The following is a 21,534-nucleotide window of genomic DNA, read 5'->3' as shown; positions in this document are numbered from 1 at the left end:
TTGTAACTAGGGTTGGCTATGTGAGTGTCACGATAACCTGTTATTTACGGAGCCAGAAATGACAAGGTACGTTTGATAATTACCTTGGGGTTCTGAACTTATCTATTGTTGCATCTGTTAACACGGAATGCATAGTTGACAATACTACACTATGTTTTATAGCGTCGTTATTAGCTGATGTATATGATTTACATACACTACCGAATCTAGGTCATCTTGTTTGATTTTAGTAATTAAATTCTGATTATTTGAAAAGTCATTGGAACATGTGACGATCCCATTAAAAAATTGTTTTTTTATCGATTCCATTGTTTTCTATCGTAGATTTTAATCTTGACCGCTGCCGTGCCGGAATAAAATCAACGTTAGTATTTCAACGTACTAATCGTTTTAGCGTTCTAAAATTATTCAACTTCGTACCCGCAAACCGTTAGCCAACGTATCCGATTCAGAATCCAATAACGGTTTCGTGTTTTAGTAAAGACAGCGTTGTAGAGACGCGAATGTTGCGGTGAACGACGCACTTACTCAGGCAATTAAGCATTACTATCTAACTGTACGGTACGAGGCAGTACGTGGGCTCCGGGCACCTTGCCACATGGCAACCGTCTCAAATCTGATTTTATACTGGAACAACTCAACCCGTGATGACGGCAACGCGTAACGTTATATCGTGAAGTCAATTTGTTTAAAATTGTGTTTTTATTCAATAATCTAACTAGTTTTTCATCTGATATGAATCAATATTTGATTTGTTTTATTATTTAAATGCCTCTGAAGTCTAATTCCTTTAGCTTTGCACTCAGTTTGAAACTCCACTTAGACTTGAAATGTAATCTCTATCAGAAATGATGGCACTGATTTCCCGATACGTGTCATTTTACTAACTTGTAATTGCCATCTCCGAAATTATGGCGCTTTTAGATGAAAATAGTTCCCAATACAGTCAGACATTCATCAGTCCAGTCAGTTTCTTGCAGGCTTTGTTTACGATGTTTGACTGATACTCATTCTGGAGAATAATAAAACTCTTAGAACTCATTTATTTTTGCAAGTAGACTTTTAAAAAGCACTTTTACACGTCCCAGTATTAACTCTACCAATGGTTCGTGACAGCAAAAAGGCTAGTGCTGAAAAGAAGCTGCACAAATCTTAACAGCGCTTTCACAATTAGGCGTTTTAGTCGCGCGACTGTAGCGCTTCTAAGTCGCGCTGCAGCTGCGCTACATATTATGCATGGATACGAGTACAAAAACGCCTATATGTGAAAGCGCTCTAAAAATCAGGAAACCTTTGTCATCTGGTCAATAAGTCAAAGCCCTAAATCTGCAAAAAAATACTAAAAAGCTCTAAAAAAAGCTTACGTGGCAATTTGGTGCCACTTGTCGAAAAATCTATAGCCATTGAGAATCGGGATTTGTTTGAAAATAACCTTTTAGTTAAAACTCTGGTTATGATAACATAAATGTAGCAAAAATGAACTCCTGTTAACTTTTACTGAAATAGGTAGGTAAGGAGTGATTTTTTTTATTTTATTTATTTTATTTTATTTTATTTGTTTAACAATGTTTCAACAGCATTAAATTGTACATAAATGTGCAGGAAAATACAACTTGAACATAAGCCAATTAAAGAAACACATTCTATTACTAAAACATTTTTAAATAAGTTAACGTGGGTAGGTAGGTGAACACTAAAACAATTCAAAACTAATTTTTATTTATTTTTAGTAGATGTAAATAAAACCCTTTTTAAATCTTAGTATTTGTCTAGCTGCTAGACTCTAGCAAAAGGTAAAAACCATCTTTGTTGTTGTGTCGTAAAAAATAATAGCTATTGCTTTCGTTAACAGATTTTTTCTGAAAACTTTCAGAATTTTCAGCAGTCTGCTCGATTTTAGGAAAATCCGCGCATATTTATGTAAAAATTTAAATTATGAAATGGATTAACGCTTAAATTTTTATATACAGATAGGAAGTATCCTACTACTATAGAGTACTATTTCGCAAAAAAACTTTTAGAGAAGATTTCATCTCTTATATGGAATGAAAGTTTTCAATCTTTTCTAAAGGGGCATGAAAATTTATAGTTTTGCTTTTCAGTCTTGTTTAGAATCTGCGATCGTTTTATCATTTGCAGGTCGAGTGTGAGTAGCCGAAATCCATATAGGCAAAGACGGTTGCAAAAACTAATAAACCAATCAAAATAAAACGCAGCTTTACCTCGAAAAAAAGTTGAACATTATTTTTTAGTTTTAATTGGGGATAAGAAACATGAAATAACAGTAAAGAGGTACCTACGATCGGAAAGATAACATTAATATTTTCTTTAAAATCAATGCGCTCTTCCCTACGTTTCTGCCATATTTTCTCAAACCCGCCCAAAAATGTTGTTCACTAAACTCGTAAAATACCTTCTGCATCAGCGACCACCTCCTCATTTGTAAATTTTATTTAATTTTTGGTTTGGTCATGTTATTATTCAGACAACATGTCATCTGAATCTATTAAATGTGACGTGATGTCGATCACATGGAATCATAATGGACCATTTACTGGCGCTTTGTTATAATGTTGGGTTTGACACCCACCGAGCAAATAACGTGGACGCACGCTGCCTGCCGGGCCACGAGCCACGACACACGTGTGGCCACAGCCTTAACGTAAAAAATTACTCCTGATTCACTCACATTGGTCTAATTATAGTATTCCCCTGAAAGATCAATTCTAAAATACGAGTAACATTTTCTGCATTTTATAATAAAACATAATTCAACGCCTTGAGACTACGTTACAGACTAATTATTTTTAATATAAAATTTAATAACTTTGAAGCCTTTCCTGGAAATCATAGATTTATTTTATATTTTTTACACGGCAAGGTTAACACCACAAAGTACTTGGAAAAGTATATACCTAATTAAAATGGGTTTCTTCTGAAGTGGAAAACTAATAAATAACAATTTAATTGGTACTTCACGATTGTTGTGGATTGCGTAACACGCTTTTTCAGCACCCGGTTTTTTTATTCTAGTGCAAAATTGAGATGTCCCATTCGGTATAAACTGGGGAGACCGTACAGCAAAAAAAAAGACATAAATAACGAGAGATTCGTACATTTTTTATTTGTTACTTATATTATTTCTATTTGTTGTCAAGTAAGAATACTTAAATATACTTATTAGCATGTTTATCTATATCTATCGCGTGATAAGCTTCGATGTCAATTTTTCTGAGAGTCACAATATACTTACCCATGTTTGTAATTTTATGTATGTAGTTTACTTGATTGTGAATTAATATGCATGTAATAAAGTTATCCCATAAATAAATAGCATTTTTTTTGCACTGAAGTACTAATTTGAATTAAAAATATTAAACTTTTAAAGCTTTTCGGAAAATTCGGGAAAGTTATTCCTGAATTACTACTGTTTTCAGTGGGTATTTTTAAATTGCAGCTAAACTTATCATGAAATTCAAACTTAAATAAAATCTGCATATATTGTAAGTAGAGACATCATTTACAAAAGTTTCTGAGAAATATAAAAATAAAGAATAAAAATTAGTAACAAATAACTTTTATACTCCTATGACCATCTTTTTGTTTACAAGTGTTTTTCGCGGAATGACTAGTTTTACATGATATTCAACATGATATTAAAATAAAATTTGGCTCAAAAACTGAACTCCGACAAACGTTACTTCGACATTACGTTACTCCGACACTACTGAATATCGACATGACTTTACTTCGACACTACACTACTTAGACAAAGGCGAATATTCTTTGTCGGAGTAGTGTAGTGTCGAAGTAAAGTCATGTCGATATTCAGAACTGTCGGAGTAACGTAATGTCGAAGTAAAGTTTGTCGGAGTTTACTTAGGTAGCCGTTAATTGATTAAAATTAGTGGTTCGCAATTACTCGTGTAAGTATAAAAACTAATGCCCGCTACTGAGACTGCTACGTTAAACGACTTTAATCAATGTAGTCAATCTAGGCTAACTCCAAACTTTGCTCAGTTAAAGTATTTCAGAGCCCGTATCATTATTTATAACGATGTGCAAAAAATAATTCTAACATCTTTCCAGGATTATAACTCTGCATAACTTGAGCATGGATTGAATAAGTGATTGGTTGAAGCTGAATAGCTATAACAATCATAGGATTGAATCTATTCTCGATAGAAGATTCATACTTGGATAATAATGCCAGAATAGGTTTCAGAATTTTTCTTCATAATGAAGCTGCTACTCAGGTAGTCGATTAAATGTTGATACCTAATTTAACTTGGAAAGTAACGACATATACATATAACTTATCTTTCACCTAAGCAGATACTGGTGGCTAACTTCATGTGAATTTATTTATGCGTTCAATATTTAACAACTTATATGCAAATGAAGTAACATGCAGCAGTATTAGGTGATATTCGATGCACGTTAATGTTTTTTTTCATAATATTGAGTATGAAGAAGATCGATATGTAATTAGGGCAGTTTCTTTTCCTTAATATATTATTCAGCGATATGAAAATGAATTTCCTTCATCATAAATTTTAACAGAAACTTGTAGTAAATTTAATTACCCACTTATATCATGAGTATTCTGATTAATTTTTATTTCAATGAAAAAATATCTCCCGGTGATTAATTAATGTGCAAGCGTGTATGTGAAAGTGGTTGTGTTATGGTTCCCGGAAAATGTTGTCAAACGCGCTGCGTTTTGGTTTTCCACGACGATTATATTGATGACGTTCATGAAAGTTTGTGATGGTGCTTGTGCATACTAGCATAAGGTAAGATATCTAACGATGCTTTAAGGTTTTACCCAGTTTCCTTTACAGAAGAAGGTATAGAAAGGATTTTGTATGAAGTTGAAAAGTTTTCTTGTTTAGTGACTTAGAACTACATGGAAGATGAAAGTAAGCTTTACAGATTTGCTGTAAATGATAAAGGCACTATCAGCAACATGTGTAAGAAGGTTAATCACGGTATTCTTCACTTACATCTTGTTGATTAAAGAAGTCATCTTGAGCGTCCTCGCTGGAACAGCCCATGTCTTGAAGGAGTGGAGTTACATGTCGCTCCCAGTCATCCATTATTACAAGAAACTTTTCCTAAACAGTTATCAAGTTAATGCGAACCGTCAATCACAGCTTAACAATCTTCACAAACTAATAACCGCGCCGTCATCTTAACATTTACCACTGTGTAGCATTCCTTTTGAGTGAGCCGGCGAAACGCACATTTCGCGCCAAAAACTTCTAGTCTCGCCTTACTTTTTAGTTTTCCCTGAGAAACTGGAATTGGCGGGAAATGGGCGCGATCGCGCGCGACACTCAGCTGTCACAAACTCGAGCGAAAGAGAAAAAAACAGCTGCGGCCGCGGGCGTATCACGTGCCCGCTGTTACCGACGCGCATTCAAAAAACGTACTAGGAGAAAAGTCGGCGTAGGCAGCGTGCGGAGTCAGTATGCGAAGGCGCGGGTTCCCGGCCGCCCGTCGACGCGACCGGAACAGGAGTGCGTGCCGGCCGCGAGGTCGTACGCCCTCTGCGTCGCGCCGCCTCGCACCCGTCCCTCTCGCGCCGCGGGAGGCGGCGTCGCGCCATCCCTCTCGCACGGCTCGGCGCCGCACGCCTCCCATGGGCGGCCGCGATTTCCCGCCGTCCGTTCGAAGCCGCAACATGGCCGTACCTCTGCAAAACTCCTCGTACCAGCTTCCAACAGCAACCGTCATCGAATTGCTCTTAGCATATTCCAAACATGGACCGAAATCATTAAATCCATCTCTTTTACACTTCAGCCGGTCTACTGCAACGACAATATCTCGTATTACCTATGTAAATACACTCACACACTAATACATGTACATAACTACTGAGACAGACCACGAATGAAAAATGAAACATAAATTATGATCTTGCTGTTTTCGTTTGCGTTTCGGTTTCAGCGTACTTTAGCACTCGTCAGAATTTAACAGAACTTTTTAAAAGTTTTTAAAGTTCAATAAACAAATAAATCATCACTTCTCAGAAAACTCGATTTATTATCGACTTTCTTAAATTATTCAGTCTTCAATGCCATATAGGTATCGCAAATAATTAAACTTTATTTTACTCAATTATAAAAGTCAAAGCAATATTAATTAAAAATGATATAAATGTGAGTTGCTTGCACCCTCGTCTAGCATGTTGGTGTAACAGGTACTCACTAATTGAATTTTTTTTTTAGCAAATATCTAATTGGCTTTGAGGCATCAAACTGCAATTAATATCGGATATTTAATATATTTCCTCACACGCTGTCAGTCAAACGCAATAACAAAAACCTTATGAAGTTTATTTCAACGCGTAAAGGTCTCACTCACTGACTCATCACACCGACAGCGTAAGGCGCTTCACGTTGACCGTAAATCTTGATTCTGTCAGGTTTATAATTAACACGAGTTAATAAATAGGCTAACTCTAAAATATAAATTTAGATTAAAGCTCAGCTAACTACATTTACGATTAATTCTAAGTGCACACTCGGCGACCACCCACAAAAGTAGGTTCTAGTAGTGACAATCTTTTCATAACGATGCTTACTAGAAACTTAAAGGGTTTTTACTCACGGTCTCTTTCGAATTAACACATCACCATACATATGGCTGTTTAATAAGGCAATAGCAGATCTTTTAACCTCAAATAAAGTACGAAAAGAGATTTAAATATTATGAAAAAGTAAAGATATTTTGATTCTTAGCTTTTAAGTTTTGACTATGACGTAATAAAACACAATTCAATCGTTCCTGAAAACTCCGTTACAAGCGCTACCCCACCTAATTGTTAATATCACTATTACCTTATTAAGAACTGCCAATCTCGTCTTTGTTCATCTATAGACTTAATTATCGTGTGCTAGATTAGCTCTCATTTCAGATAGATTTGATATAATATACACTTCCTCTACGTAGAAATTAAAGTTCTGCCTCAAAAAACATCTCATTCAATTGTTTTTATTTCTCTTTGAAATATCTAGAACTCTTGAAACATCCGAGATTTAACGTATAAATTAATTTAGTTCTATGACACCAATTGAAACTCTACATCATTAAGTTATAACTGTCATTTATTAAAACCTTTTAAAAATGTGAGAAACTGTAGATTATTTCAGTTACCAAGTATCTGGCATACGATAAACGAAGATGTAGTAGCTAAACAAATTAGTAATTTTCATAGCCCTTGAAATAGAATAAAAATTATTACACATACTAGCGGCCGCACGCGACTTCGTACGCGTGGATCCCGTTTTACCCCCTTAGGGGTGGAGTTTCGTAAAATCCTTTCTTAGCGGATGCTTTCATCATAACATCTACCTGCATGCCAAATTTCAGTCCGATCCGTCCAGTGGTTTGGGCTGTGCGTTGATAGATTACTATGTCAGTCAGTCAGTTACTCAGTCAGTCACCTTTGAGTTATACCTATTTAGATTTAGATTTATGCGTCTTGTTCGCCCTTCGTCTCTGCGAATGTAGAATCTAACTAATACTTTGCGTAAACTCATGGTAGAGCCCCAGTACAAACCTGTCATTGAAAAAAGTTAAGTAGGTACTGCTTTTAACTTTCTAGTTTAGGCCATAGAAATAATCTACGAGATGACAGATACCAATTACCAGCTACCTACTAAAGTGTGTATTATACGAGGGACTCTACTTTTATTGATTCAAGAAAACTTGAAAATTATTATATAATTTAACCTATAATATACATACAAATAACGTACTTACTCCAAATTACTACTACTTATATCTCAAATGTATAATTTCTTTCGCAAAGAACGAAAGTTCCTTTTCTTCTAAAAATCAATAGTCACGTACAAGTTTTTCTTTCAGAAGATGTTCAACAAAATCCAAACCATTAACGGTTGTTAACCATTATTCACACAAATTTTCTGCACTAAATATATAGAATTTCCAAACAACTTAGCAAATATTATTTAAAAAGAAACTTCAATAATATGTAATAGCTAGGCTATTTAACGTGTCTCTACTAAAGTAGAAAATATATCGCACACTATGTGCAGGGATTTTCTTCGACTTTTTTAAAGAAATTCACTGATGCTATATTGATTCACTGAATAAATATGCATGCATCCTCCTCCAAAGAATGGTTATTGACCGATCCAGGAGACATTCCTTCCATACTTGCTTAGATTTAAACTTCAGTCAACTTCGAAATGGAAAAAGACAGCACATTCAATCTCAAAACTCAGTTTGTCTTGAATGTGTTTGGTTGTGATAGGTACTTTTTCGCCAAAAAGTTTTAGTTTTTCAGACTTTCAGGGATTGTATGGTAGTGTAATACCCTGGCAAAGTCTCTTAAAAGATGCCTAACCCAGCTCTATTATACTGCGTATATTTTTTCTCTTCTCTTAACGTTAGTTTTACCCCAAACAATAGTTGCTCGATGTATATTTCCATCGAGAGTTGAAACGTTTTTAAAGTAAAGTATTTTATGTTTTCTTTTATCACTTTGTTCAGAACATCCTGTAGATACTGGAAGTGCCATAAATTAGGTCTTTTATACAAACTGGAAATATAGCGCTGTCGCACTAGATAATGCAGCTTTCACAGTGATGGCTCTTGAATCATAAATGCTCTTTTAAAATGTTTTAGCTGCACTGAATAGTTAAGTCTGAACTAATTACCCAGATGAAATTGATGTTAAATAATTTGTGTCACTCAGACAGAGATTAAATTTTAACTGCCTATTTTGTGATTTTTATGGACAATCAAAATCCAAATCAAAAGAAAACAACGTAAATGAAGAATCAAAGTAGGAGATTTTTTTCAGCGTGTCCATAATGGATTTTGGCAACGACAAGTTGTTAAATAAAGTGTTTTTTTTTAGATTAGATTTAATTAAAAAATCAAATGTACAAAAATATCGATGCTATATTATATCGATCAGTTTCGTTATGTTAATTTAAATGTACGTGGCTACTAGGTAACTTATTACTGCGTTGCGCAAAACGATGTAAGGTAAACGACTCAATGCAACTCTATTACTCACTGGACAGCTTGGATTAATTAGTGAAAATCAGTGAAAAAAATAGTAAAATTCAGACAATTTACAAATGATAGTTAAGACTTATTTAAAAAATTTCTTATTAAGGTATAAGGGGTTTTACTGATAGAATCTTATGTTTCAGGTGAACAAATTCAAAGTTATCCAAGGTGCTACAAGTGTACATTTTGGTAGTCACTCAGCTATCCGAAAACTACGCTGGCCGTCTTGAATGATCTTTGTCTTGTTGTGTTGTGTCTGCATCTTTGTCCCAAAACTCTTGTGGACAGTAAACAATACTGCCCTGTGCTCATGAGACTTACGCCCTATTCACAAACGATGCTTGCTTAAGTGAAGCAGTAAATCGAATGCACAGCGTTGAATAGAGCTCTGTGGTTGGTTGGTGAATAGTGCCCTGTGCGTCCACGGGACTGTGAGACCTCATAGTAATGTTTGTGAATGCGGGCGTTAGATACCGCCCTAATACGTGTTGACTTATCGACTGGGCTAGCCGCCTTGAAGGTACCGGGTCTTACTCGTAGCTCTACAAATCCCCCGTTTAACTTTCTTTTAATTTAAACATCTGCATCCCAAAACGCTCGCAGACGTTTAGACCTCGCAGACAGTAAGCATTATTGCCCTGTGCTCATGAGATTTAGATACCGCCATAATGCGCTGTTGACAATTAATGTCAACTCACGATACGGGGGCCGCTTGGTCCCTAGCTCCCTTTGGTGTTGCCTTAGTTTCCACTGAAAAGGCTTAAACAGAAATCTTGCTGGTTTCCTGAAATTCACTGTTAAATTGGTTAGTTAATTTTAGTGTTTATGCAACGAAATGAACCATTGCACATTATTTTTGTCCGATTTCAGAGTAGATACCGTAGCTTATTAAATAAGTATGTCTTAATGGCGACTAATTTAACAGAGGAAATTGATATTATTATTATAATGATGAGATCTACATGAATGAATAGGCTTTAATATAACCATGCCCAAACTTCATTTTTCACACCTGCCAAATTGTGAAATTATATCTAAAACGGTCTTCTTATAATTTCCCTATAAAATATGTCAAAATCGGTCGTCGGAATTTCATTAACGAAATCTCTCCTTCAAAATTCTGTCAGCGAGATTTCATCAAGGTTCTGCCCATCCATCCCCTAACTACATGTATCACACCGATATTACGAATTTTAAGGACCTGAATTAGTCAAAATAAAAATAAACACAGCGGCCACTGTGTTAAGCGTCCAAAAGGCTTGCAGCGATTTGGTTGAATTGCCGAGATACGCGGCCGCCTTGGACAAGCAGGATTAGCCCCCACGACAATAATTACTTTAGCGTAAAGCAGGTAACACGAATCAAATTAGGTACCTAAATTAGAAACCAAACTTTTTCTGAAATGAATTTTTTGTTTTTGTGCTTATTCCAGAAACATGCAAAATTTATTAAATGTATGCGTTTACATTAACATGTGCTGTTAACTGAATTCTATGTTCAGTTTCATCCATTTTTACCAGACTGCAAAAGAGAGCGCGAATTTTATATTTAAGTGTTTGTGGGTAGGTACGTACGTTGTTTTTCACTTTGAATTTTTACGCAGCGGAGTAATTTCATTTGATAATATTTTTATATGAATGTGTAGATTATGTGGTCGTTTGTCGTTATCATTTTACCGAGAGGAGAGTAGAAATCATTGACAGATTCAGGCTCACAATAACCTTTCCATGACCACTATTAAGTGCATCAAGTCATGAGTATTCATATTTTCAGTATTATTTAAAATGTTAAGGCTGAGTTGCACCACCTAACTTTGACCGTAACTATAACGATAACCGGCGTTTTTTTTATGGAGTTTGACATATTTTTGACATTTATCAAAGTTAATGTAAGATGGTGTAACCCAGCCTAAGCCTAGGCGCAGACCACCGAGGGGTGCGATGGTGAGGGACCTCCTCGTGGTGCACCCTGGGCAACGTCCGCGTGGTCTGTTCACGCGGGCGGCTAACTTCTCACCTGCGCGGCAGGTCTCGTCAACTCGGCGGGCCTGTCGGGCAACCCGTAACCCACAATTGAGTGGGCCGGGGGCCGTCGAGGTATTTGCCCGGGCCACGATGCAGGGGACATCTTTAAAAACCCCCACAGGTGGGGGCTGGCGGGGCGTTTGCCCGGGCCCATTCTTTGGAGGGCCGCTCTCGGTACCTCTCTGATCAGCAGAGCTGACCGAGCAGCGGCATAGAGCAGACCGTAACCCGCTACGGCGGGCCGGGGGTCCTGTTTTACCAGGGCCGCGAGGAGAAAACCTCTATAAAAAACAACTGGAGGAGGGGATTGGGGGTTCCCTCGAAGCCAGAGAGGCTTGCTCGTGAGCGAGCCTCTAGCCTGAGGCGGAGCTGCGGACGAATGTCCAACCAGGACAATAACTCGCGGCTCCGTTTCTTTGGGCTCTGGTGGAAACCGTCGGGTTTTAGTGGGTAGGCCCCGCCTTTAGTGGGTAGGCGGGGAGAGTCTCACATAACTGGCCGTCCCCATAGACCAGTGGGTATGCGCAAAGCATTTCCCGACGAAAAAAAAAAAAAAACTCGATTAAGGTCTTTGAGCATTGTGCCAAGATCTTACAACGATTCTGCCATGACCACAATCAGTATCGTGGGCAAACCGAAGGTGAGTGATGTACTCGCCATTAATGTTTATGCCGAATCCTTTCCATTCAAGGAGTTTGAAAGCGTCTTCCAATGCAGTGGTGAACAGTTTAGGAGATATAACATCTCCCTGCCTAACGCCTCACTGCAGAGGAATCGTCCTCGTGCTGTGCTCCTGTACTCGGACCGACATGGTGGCGTTTTTGTACAAGCACTTCAGCACCTCGATATATCGATAGTCAATACGGCACCGCTGAAGATACTGTAAGCACTGCCCAAGACCCGAACGAATCGAAGACCTTCTCATAGTCTACGAACGCCAAGCATAGTGGCAAGTTATACTCGTCAATCTTCTGTATAACCTGTCGCAGCGTAAGCGCAAACAAAAATATGCCAGTGATTTAAAAAGATTGTAAGAAAAATGCTTCAAATATTTACATGTTTCATAAAAAAAACAAAATACAAAACCAATAAGTAGGTAATCTTTATTACTAGCTAATCTGATATCTTTAGGTTCTCTATACGTTCGCAATGTTCTTGTTACGACTCATGCCTAATACCTATAACAGATTTTTAGATAAATATGCAAAACCCGAAAGTACCGAAAGAACCGGGTTTTGAATTTTTAAAACCCGGTTCTTCAGATGTCGAAAAAACCCGGGTTTTCCCGGTTCTTTCGGTTCCGGGATTACCCGGGTACAAACCCTAATCAGAATCCTGCATGCATTCCATTGCACTAAATCATAAACTGGATAAAGTCAAATACGCGGTGTAATCCAAACCCAATGCTAGCGACGCAGATTTGCACTATTCCCAACGATAACGCAATTTAATTCAAACATCAAGATTGTTATACTTACCCTTCCTTAAGCGAATGTCCATCGTTTGTATTCGGTTGTGGGCGTGGAGCGGACGGATCCTTGTCATACCTATACACGTAACGCAAAACTTTCAATTTAGTAACTAGTTGCGGACTTCCCGCGTCTGACAAGAATTAGACATTTAACTTTTAATTGGTCGCTTGTTCGGTGTTCAGAAACTTCGCCCGCCGTAAGTGTTTAACTATGTTATGCTCTACGCTTTTAATAATGACCGAAGTTAAAGCATGTAGTGGTTTTCAAACGTTTTATGATTATATTAGTCATTATTTGTCATGAAGGCGAAAAGGGAAGACATTCGTCCGTTCATTAGCTGACCTCAGCGAAACGGATTTGAAGAATCTAACTAGAAACAAGCTAGTCGGAGTGCATACCTGGAATGGGACGATGTGCCATGCTTTATTTTAATTCCGCGAACTTTTGTAAAATCAAGGAAAGCCGAGGAAAACTGACTAACTACGACCTACCTTCTACCTTAGCGGTACACGGTACTATAATAAATACTCTACCATGTCGATAATATGCAATGTCAATTTTTCCTTAAACATCCTTAAAAAAGACTTTAAAATCCTATGCCATTGCCACCAGACCTTAAAATCACCTGAGCGAGAGCGTACGTTCATTGACAGCTGAAATTTGTGTCTACCTACCGCTGGTTTACTGGCGGGGTAAGGTAGTAGACTAGACTAGACTTTGGTTTTATATTTTCAGTTTTGGTAGGATGTTGCAAATTATACCTAAACATAGCTTTCCACGCATTTTTGCTCGTAATGTTAATAAATAAGTAATCTATTTTTCCGCTGAAAATAACAGCGTACGTACTTTGACTGAAAATTCAATATAAACCATGAAAGTTAATTCAACGTATTATTGCTCCTAATATGGTCATTACTTTAAACTATATTTTGTGAAATGTGAACCCTCCTTATCTATCAGCAGTTATCGGTAGTACTTAGTTCTCGTCTCCCGGTTAGCATAATGTGCATGGGAAATAAGAGCGTAGGTATATTTTATATTAATATTTTATATGCCTACTTTCGATACTAATATTTATGATAAATCATAATAATCAGATAAATCTGAGCATCGGAGCCGGAGGTAAATATAAAGTTGGTTACGGACTAAGCAAAGTATCTGATCAATGAATAAAGTAATAGTACTTACCCGAGTAAGTACTCATTTTAGCCTGCTAGAGTATCAGAGTCGATCTTAGAAAGAACACGCACTGTCTGATAATTGAATTTTAAATAAGGTAAGTAGCTGCTTCTGCATAGTGGTGCACTATTTGGAGGGACCAATGTAAGTGTTTAAAGTATTGTTCATCTGGTTTCAAAGTATTGTTCCAAATTGATTGAAATCCTGCATTTTATGACCAAAAAAAAATTTTTTTTTTCAGGTAGGTTACTGAAACGCTTTGCCTGCGCCTGAATTTGAACTCAACTGAGTTCGAGAGTTTGAGAGAGTCAGTGAGAGTTCATTGTTGTAAATTAAGGCTTCATCTTTAGTTTTCAAACGAATAGAACTAAGTTAATGAGTGCCAGTGTAGCTATGTACCTACCATCAGTGATGGAACAAAGTTAGACGAAGAGGCTTGGTAAGTAAACGATATTGGAAAAGATATTGGCAAAGAACCGTGAGATGTAGCACAGTGGAAAGGCGGCCAATACGGGTATACGAGTATAATAATCAACGGATTTCGATGAGTTATTAATTAGAAAGGTAAACCATTGTTAATTTTGTTTTGGTTAATGAGACTCGTGTCATCCAATTAGATACAGTAGTTAACATCACTTTGAGAAGATATCGAACAATGAATATATAAATTAGAGTAGGCGCACACCGTTGATTTTTCGTCGGCCGATAGTTTAGTCGGGCAGCTGATCAGTATGGGCATGTATGGGAGTGCGCACACTACGCCGATTCGATTTGGCCGATTCTTCATACAATTTAAAATCGGGCACAACTATCGGCCAACTAAAAATCAACGGTGTGCGCCTACTCTTAGAACTTATACTTAATACGTAAGAGTCAGTAACCATCCAGCGAGAATAGGGATGTTTCCTGGGTAAAAAAGCAAGTTTTAATTAGTCCGTCAGTTAGCTGATCAAAAACTACTCGACACTTGGGTGAATTTCAACAAGTGCATATTTTTGCCTAATTTTGGTGGAAATTGTTATTTGTGTATTTTTATTCTTTAATTATAGATCAAATTTATTGGAAACTTATACTGTTTCTAAAATGATTAAGACATTAAATTTTGTCCAGTAGTTTTTTAGATTTTCCTTACACCAAAATTAAGAGAACACCATAATTTATATTAAAGCACCAAAATTAGAAAATATGCTGTCAGTCGGTCATATCTTAGTGCCAAGCTCAAGAAATGGTTTTAAATTTACCAGCACCGACTCCAAAAATATTAATCACGGTATATTGTCCTAATAAATAAATAACGATGTACTTATTTTCTACTTTTAAGTGATTGTTGGCGTCGGTTTTAATTTTTTTGTTAAAATTATTTTTTTTATGCTTTTTAGTTGATTAGTCCTTGTTATTGTCACTGAAGAGGGACAGTACCTATGTTTAATGTGATTAGGACTATAATTTTCCATTTTGTAATGGAAAATTATAGTCTTAATCACAATCGAAGTGTAAATAATCTTCCTAGCAAAATACAGTCTCCCTACTTTAAATATCGGCAACTAAAAAGTATCAATGTATCATGTGTCAATGTATGTATCAACAAATGAGTATTGAGTATCATCTGACTCCTAACTTATATTGTTTGACCTTTCATCATCAGCTCATCTTAAATACCTGAAATAATACAACTGTATGTACATACCTACCTAAAATATTTAAAGAATTATCCTCCAACTCCTAAGCGTTAAGGAGTTTTACCTTCCATCATCACCTCATCAACATTAGATGATGACTACTTGAATAACTTTAGAAAACGTATTGCATTCCTACAAAATTTGAGGTTTACTCTCGATTTCCCTAGGATCCCATCATCAGATCCTGACTTGGTGACAATGGGACTACTACATAAGTGTACCCTATAGAACAAAAAAAGAATTTTGAAAATCGGTTCACAATTGACGGAGTAAGGTCGGTTAAAAATGCTTTGTTGCACCACCAAAAACACCAAAATTGACTCACCAAAATTAGATTCTCGTTGAAAAAGCTAAATTATTATGAAATCTGTTTTAAATATAACAATAACATTTTAACACATGGTATGAAAACAGTTCCTTTACATTATACGAGGAATTCAACTAAAAAGAATAGCTTAGAAATCTTATACAAAAAGACACCAAAATTGCAGAATTGTTGTCCGTTTAAAAAAAAACAACACATTTACGTTTTTGGCGGGAAGACGCAGAGGTCTTGCACCCGTCTGCCGTCACTGCTCGCGGGGGCGGTACTAAACCTAACGAATGATGGGAGTGTTTAAATCCTGTTTGATCTTTAAAGAAACTGACGAGCTATTTCATTATTGACACCAAAATCATAAATTTTTCGCGGACAAAACTTAAGGACGTGACTTAATCACAGTTATTTGGGAAACTTGCTTAATTTGGTAATCTTAGATAATAGATAGATTGTATAATCCAAAAATATTCTTTTTCCCTAAGTTCTGTTTTGATCTTCAGCTAAAAAAATACATATTGTAAGAAATTAAGGATGTGGACACTGCACCAAAATTAGAAACGCTTAGTTCAATTATTTTTTGTCGAATTTGTAAAAGAAAATACTCATTAATAATGTTGTCCTCAAAATGGAACCTCTGTATATTTTCGTGTAAAAAAAAATCAAAGTTCTATGTCATAAAAAACATATGATTTTCAGCTACGCCGCTCAAAAAATGTGTTTGAGAAATTGACCCACTTACATATTTTTCACTTTTTAAAAGTAATGAAAATGTAAAGAGATAAAGCGTGCCAAAGTTCTAAAGAAAAGGCCCGTGACGTCAGTGAGTGCGTAAAAGTGCAGCACTTTGTGACGTCGCGCGGAACTTCAACGCACTATAACTTTGTAATTATTATGTTTGATTAACAGTTAAAAATATACGTGTCCAATATTTTTTTATATTAAAATTGACGGACTAAAAAAATTTTTTAAGGAAACTAGCCTATTCTTTCAGCATCAGTTCTTACAGAGCACCCAAGTTGCATAGCTAGATTTTGAACTTTCTTGTCTCAGAGGCCTACTTACTACTATAATATGTCTGCTATGTGCCTACCTATTACACAATGGTCTTGTAAGTACTTACTTGTAAAGAATAGAGTCAATCAAAGATTTAGTGCCTTCTAGCATCGTTCGTTAAAAGCTAAAACTAATACCACCTACTAATAAGTACTAAGTAAGTAGTGTAATGTCTCTCACTAAGTCCTCCATCTAGTAGGTAGGTGTATTTTCTTATTTATTTACCGTAAGACATTTTAACCTGTTAATTAATTGTATAATATCGAGTAATTAAGGCTAAAACACTGTTCAAATATTGTTATTCCTGCTCCCAGTTTTACTTACACTAACGTTGACAAGTCCCTTATAATTCGTTGTAAGTATTTAAGTAGGCAGCTTATTATGTTAACACTGATCATGTTTAGTTAAATAATTGGTTAAGTCCTTTGTACAAGCTTCGGTAACCACAATATTCGAAAAGGTCACTGTAGTCGTCGTGTAAATAACTAAGTATAAATAATAATTAAAACCACACTTTTCATCGCAAACTTTACGTGAAAGTTGTAAAGCAATTATGGACACAGTGTTTTATTTTATGGTTTTTGACAAAGTTTATAATTCATTTATTAGGTTCCTAAGATTATACAAATAAAACTAAAGATTTTGTTTGTTTCTCTTTTTAGTTGTACTCGCTAGTCTCAAGAAAGAACTATTGATTCGAATTGAAAAAATAAATTTTGCGTTGGATACCTACTTACTTAGTTCATTAGTACAAGTTATAGTTATATTGTGGAAGGCTACAAAACCACGCTAAGATCATCATTGAAAAAAGTTGCAAAAACAGGAAAATAATAAAATATAGTTTGAATATAACTTATTTACACGTTTTATAAAGTTTCACAAGCACATAATATTCATAAACTGAAGCAGTCGTACAGTCAGCGTCAAATAGTCCGTGACACCCAAAGTGGCCAAAAAGTTGACAAACAACCTATTAATTCAATTGTAACAAAGACGTGTTGCGAACTTTTTGGCTACTTTGTTGGGTTCGTTCGTTCGTTTCAGCCGAAAGACGTCAAAGGCTGGACAAAGGCCTCCCCCAAGGATTTCCACAAAGACCGGGTCCTGCGCCGCTTGCATCCAGGTACTTCCCGCGACCTTCACCAGATCGTCGGTCCACCTAGTGGGAGGCCTGCCCACGCTACGTCTTCCAGCTCGTGGTCGCCACTCAAGAACTTTCCTGCCCACTCAAGAACTTTGTTGGGTGTCCCGAACTATTTGACGCTGAATTAGGTAGGATGAATACCTATGACAACGATTTGCCCGAGCCGTCTCCCAGCACACCCAGACGCGATCCAAATTAGAACTGACTGTCTAAATTGATCGGACCGGGTATCGAACCCGGGACACCTTAAAGAATTTCTCCCGTAGGTAGGCACCTATCTATCTATACGCCACAGGAATAAGTATTCTGCATAGGTATTATCTGCATATATGTATATTATAGGGTGATCGATTAAATTATAAATACGTGATTAATATTCCAATAATGGTACCTACCATCTCCTTTAAAAGCACATGTAAATATTAAACGACTAGGTATATGAGCGACTACAGTCTAATTTTTTAGAAATCAGCAGAAATGTCATCAAATATGGCCAACTGACATAAAAATATTTTTAGTCTGTGAACTAGTGATGCGACAAAACCTCTCGTTAATCGCGAAGTGAAATGTTGTAGTACTTGCGTATCATCGCCGGGTGATCGTCAAAATACTAAAAATATGCAACAAAGTCGCAACATTGAATGTGAACTGATTATGAAATTTTCGAGAACAGGAAACAAACTGTATGCACAGATGTAATCAAAAAACAAACTGGACAGTAAAACAATCAATGATATCCGTAAAGTTATTAAACTTCTGTTGCTTGCTGTTGCTTGCTGCGTGATTGGTGGATTTTGACATATCTGTCAATGTCATGTCAAAAATAACCAATCATGCAGCATTTGGACCTCGCGTCTACGTATTGCCATCTGGCGGATTTTTCAATCGCGAAAACCCTCATTGAAAGAAGTTGTTTATTTTCTTAAAAATAAACAATGGAACAATACGTAAGCATAATTGCATAAAAAAGTAAAATAATTTCGTTTAAATAAAACCGACTAAAAATTAAACTGACTCCGAAAAAGTAAACACTAAAAGTAGAAAAATAAATTTACGTTATCTCCAATATTGTCGAAGTTATCGCTGGAAAACTAAACAAAGTATCGTAGGTATATTTTTTATTTAAAATTAATCAGTAATCGGAATAAGTGAATACTTAAAATAATATCGATTAAATTTACAGATTATTGTCTATGACTCACAGGTTACGGCACTGATGTGTCAGCGACAAGTCATAGACAATATGGAGATAACACATGATTTTAAACGTCAAGTCAATTTGACAAGTCTCACAAATTTTCATCGTCCACGTATTTTGCTAAAATAATTTGTTTCAAAGATTGATTTCAAACTTGTATAAACGTGAAAATAAAGTTGGTTTCATGGGCTTGTTAAATAATGTGTATGATATTATGAACACGTAAGTGATTATGGTGTAATTGTGTATGAAAGTGTTTGTTTACATCTCTGCTGGATTCTAAAAAATCAAGGTATAGCGGCCGCCCGCGACTTCGTACGCGTGGATCCCGTTTTACCCCAATAGGGGTGGAGTTTCGTAAAATTCTTTCTTAGCGGATGCCTACGCCATAACATCTACCTGCATGCCAAATTTCAGCCCGATCCGTCACGTGGTTTGGGCTGTGCGTTGATAGATAGTCAGTCAGTCAGTCACCTTTGAGTTAGGTATATACAATATATTTACGAGTAGATGGATATAAGTAAATACACCACCACCAAACACCAATGTATGTACAACCACCGCATCTATAATTATTTTTTGTTCAAAAAGTACGAGTAAGTACCTACTTAAATAACATATTATGTAGTACTCGTATTATGATAGTCTCTCTCTCTATAAAATAGTAGGTAGTCCGAACTTCCGTGACCCGAAAATCCGCTTTTTCGTGATTAATCCTACATTACTATACCTATCCCAACTTAGGTTTTCAACCATAACAGTGATACCTATTAGGTACCACAGAAGTCAAAATGGTCCACGACGAAATAAAAAATGCCTCATTCAAATTTATTATGATGCAATCAAATATTTAGTTGGATTTTTTTTTTGAGAATTTGATATTGGTTCTGTAGGAAATGTAACCTAGTTGTATTTGAGTAGTAGAATCAATCAACGTTGTTTATTTGATCAACTTTAATAAAAACACATCCTGTAAGTATTGCTCTTGCTCGCCTCCCCATTCCCCAACATGTGCATCTCGCCCGGTAAAAGGTAAGGAGGACTTTTAAATAAAGTAAATACTTATTTATCACAACTCAAGCTTCACCAGATCAAAAGTCGGCATCCGGAAAAAATAATGCAAATTGTAGTTGGATATATTTTTTTTGAGAATTGAGAATGTTACTAGGTATGCAAAATCACTTGAAACCTATGTTACAGTTAAGCTTTTACATTTACAAATACATTAGTTTTTATTTCATTCAAAAATACCCAGTAGTTATGATTTTATAGGCATTCAATGTTCGCTTAAATATTGAGTCCCGCCGACGGTCACGTGACCCCGTGTGACGTACATTCACAGCGTCCGCTCCCTAGAAAACGGATATAAACATACTTAAATATTTTTTTTTTTGTAAATACAAACTTATTATACATATTAACACCCAGACCCATCACAGAAATTAAAATTGAACCAAACCCAAACTTGATGCGATTGTGTCGTTTTATTGCGAATTACCTTCCAGCTTCATTATTAGACCCCGATTACTATATAGAATTAAAATACTCATCAATACAAAACGAACGAGCCCAAACTCGATGCATTTAAGTCGTTTTATTATAGAGTTCCTATGGCCACCTTCCAGCTCCATCATCAGATCAGCTCCATGTCATCATAATATTGCATGGTCATCCAAATCACATGTGTTTGCGAAATTTCAGCTTAATCGGTTGCCTGGAAGTGGGTCTTAATTCAGTTTGCAAGATTCCACCCATACAAATATGAGCCAGTCGTTGTAATATGACGTCACGCGCATAAAATGGCGGGCCGGCCGCCGCCCGCACTTTTAAAATTCAATATCTTGGAAACTAATTAACGTATCGAAATAATTCTTTCACGTGTATTTTTTATTTTTAACAGAGAATACAGAAAGCTAAAAAACAAAATTAGTGAACATTCTTCATTATTTTTTTAAAGATACGAGTATGTCTGTTATAAAGTAAATTATTCTGAACAACAACATTATGAGTTGAAGTATGTTCTTAGTAACAACATTATTAATTAAAACAATATGATCAATGAATGTTATGAAGAAAAAAGATCTGAAAATAAAAATTATTTATGTATTTTAAATGGTTCTTGGTAGTAACAGTATTGATAAAAAAATTATGATTACTAACTGTTATGAGCTCCGATGGTAGTAATAAAAATGTATGAATAAAAAAAGTATGAAAAATAAAATTATGAAGAGAGATTATTATGAACACAAATCGGTAGTAAGACAAAGAATAGGATTTAGAATTTTATGTGAGCCAATATAGAACCTTATAATTAGTTAATTTAAAAAAAACATAATAACTTACGTGTATTCAAAATAACAAATAAGCAAACTGCGATTTTAATTAGAATTATATTTTTCATTGTCTGATTCCATA

At 36.0% G+C, this 21,534-nt stretch overlaps 1 protein-coding gene across 1 annotated transcript in view; it reads right to left on the bottom strand.

The window, feature by feature from the left end:
- Positions 1-21,534, bottom strand: part of LOC114354919 (disintegrin and metalloproteinase domain-containing protein mind-meld) — a 445,529-nt gene that overhangs the window by 195,256 nt on the left and 228,739 nt on the right. The gene's annotated exons all lie outside the window — the stretch shown is intronic.

The sequence above is a fragment of the Ostrinia furnacalis genome, unplaced genomic scaffold (genome assembly GCF_004193835.3).
Source record: "Ostrinia furnacalis isolate ACB-3 unplaced genomic scaffold, ASM419383v2 OfSCF2274, whole genome shotgun sequence".
Lineage (NCBI taxonomy): Eukaryota > Metazoa > Arthropoda > Insecta > Lepidoptera > Crambidae > Ostrinia > Ostrinia furnacalis.
The sequence above is the reverse complement of the archived record's forward strand: the minus strand, read 5'-3'. Positions and strand labels throughout refer to the sequence as shown.